We start from the raw sequence: 2,774 nt of genomic DNA, 5'->3' as shown, positions 1-2,774 counted from the left end.
AAAATTTACTGGAGCACATATATTGAGACCCAGCAAAGGCACATCGGGCTAACAGTCCCTACAATTTTGCCGAGTTTCGTGCAAATCCATTCAGCCGTTCGAGCTAAAAGTGAGGCCAAACGCCCTATGGAAAACTCAATGTTAAAAACGCGTTTTGGGACCCCCCTTTTTTCTCGGCCCCCCTTTGACGAAACCCCCCCAAATTTTCAGGGGCTGCTCAGAAACACAATGTGCCATTTGTCTGAAAATATCAGCCGATTCCGTCCACAAACGCCAAAGTTATTAGACATAGAATTTTCAAAAGTTACATAGAGAAAAAATCCTAACTATATATACCTACTGGCGACCGCCAGTAGGTAATATATATATGTATATATATGTATATATATATGTATATATATGTATATATATATATATATATATATATATATATATATATATATATATACATATATATATACATATACATATATATATGGGATACCAAGAAATCGCTGCACACACCTTGATACTTGTTGCAGTTTCTTTATTTTCAGAACGTGACAAACACCCCTACGCGTTTCGAACCGTAGTTCCTGTTCACGGTAACTTTCGTGCTTTGTCCCTTCATTATTTCTATACATTAGAGCCTCTAAGCACGCCCTCTAGTTGGCTAGGGCATGCTGGGACATGTAGTTTCAATTGATATTCATGCCATTGTGTTTTATAGGGTCGTGGGTTTTAGCAGCATTGGGGCGCTGTTTAACGTTACTGCATGTTGAAAAGCGTGTCCACAGTTTACCAGGACAGTGTCGCTATCTGACGCTCGTGATTACACGTGCGCGTATAATCAACTCTCTATTTACCTGAGGGTTGATTACAATGCGTAACAATATGGACTGACGTCCATTTGACAATAAAGGGCTGAGTGCCCTACGTCCCCAATGTATGCAGCCGCCCACGACATTTGCATAGCTTAATTGATTATTGGCATTTCTTAATTAACAAGAATACCTCAGTGTCGTGACTGTTTTTAGCAGCAAAAAATAAAGGGTTGAAAAAGGTATTAATCAAGAGAGCACATTATTATGAAGATATTCAAAATTATAATGCTTTATGCAGTATAGTCTGTAACATAGTCCTCATAAATGAACATAAAGTTCTTCATCGCCGTTGAGGCCAGCAGGCTGTTTCGTTTTGAACCTCATTATTAGCTTAGATTCAAGTCGTCTCAGTTTTTGAATGCGATTGCCTCCTCTCTCATGCTGTGGTACAGTTGCAAGTCCAAAATATCTCACATCTAGCCACGTTTTGTTTTCATGATTTGCTAGATGCTTTGCAATGGCGTAGGAGTAATCGCTGTTCTGGATAGCTCGTATGTGTTGGAGTATGCGTGTTTTGATCGAGCATGTCGTACTACCAATGTAGGATTTTCCACAGTAACATTGGATCATATATACAACAAATGACGATTCACAGTTAATGTTGGTTCTAATTGCAAAGTTCTTACCAGCCGCATCTTTTAGGTTTTTGATGTTACGTCCTATCTTGCATGCTTTGCAGATTGCACACTTATTAAATCCTTGTTTCCTTATGTCCAGCCAGGATTCCGGTTTTTTCGTTTCGAAGTGACTTTGAGTTAGCTGGTCCGCAAGATTCGGTGCCCTCCTGTAGGAGATTAAAGGGTGATCTCCTATGGTTGTTCCAATATCTGGGTCTTTGCGAAGTACGTGCCAGTACTTCATCATGGCTTTTTGTATCTTGTAGCTTTCTTTACTGAAAGTCATTATCATCCTGGGTTGATCATCTGTCTTTTTCGCTTCAACTTCTTGTGAGGTAACAATGCTTTTTTTGTTGATGAGGGTGTCTTCTCTTGATTTGCATCTTGCTTTTGTTTCGCATGCATTGAGATCTGTGGTTTTGTATCCCCTCTGTTTGAAGCGTTCTTTTGTTTCCTTGAATTTCTTTTCCATTTCTTTTTCCTCAGAGCAATTCCTTTTCATTCGCAGGAGCTCGCCATACGGAATGCTCTTTTTCAATTTTTGGGGGTAGTACGACATGCTCGATCAAAACACGCATACTCCAACACATACGAGCTATCCAGAACAGCGATTACTCCTACGCCATTGCAAAGCATCTAGCAAATCATGAAAAAAAAACGTGGCTAGATGTGAGATATTTTGGACTTGCAACTGTACCACAGCATGAGAGAGGAGGCAATCGCATTCAAAAACTGAGACGACTTGAATCTAAGCTAATAATGAGGTTCAAAACGAAACAGCCTGCTGGCCTCAACGGCGATGAAGAACTTTATGTTCATTTATGAGGACTATGTTACAGACTATACTGCATAAAGCATTATAATTTTGAATATCTTCATAATAATGTGCTCTCTTGATTAATACCTTTTTCAACCCTTTATTTTTTGCTGCTAAAAACAGTCACGACACTGAGGTATTCTTGTTAATTAAGAAATGCCAATAATCAATTAAGCTATGCAAATGTCGTGGGCGGCTGCATACATTGGGGACGTAGGGCACTCAGCCCTTTATTGTCAAATGGACGTCAGTCCATATTGTTACGCATTGTAATCAACCCTCAGGTAAATAGAGAGTTGATTATACACGCACGTGTAATCACGAGCGTCAGATAGCGACACTGTCCTGGTAAACTGTGGACACGCTTTTCAACATGCAGTAACGTTAAACAGCGCCCCAATGCTGCTAAAACCCACGACCCTATAAAACACAATGGCATGAATATTAATTGAAACTACATGTCCCAGCATGCCCTAG

Source organism: Lissotriton vulgaris, chromosome 12 (genome assembly GCF_964263255.1).
Source record: "Lissotriton vulgaris chromosome 12, aLisVul1.2, whole genome shotgun sequence".
Taxonomy (NCBI): domain Eukaryota; kingdom Metazoa; phylum Chordata; class Amphibia; order Caudata; family Salamandridae; genus Lissotriton; species Lissotriton vulgaris.
This window is presented reverse-complemented; position numbering follows the sequence as displayed.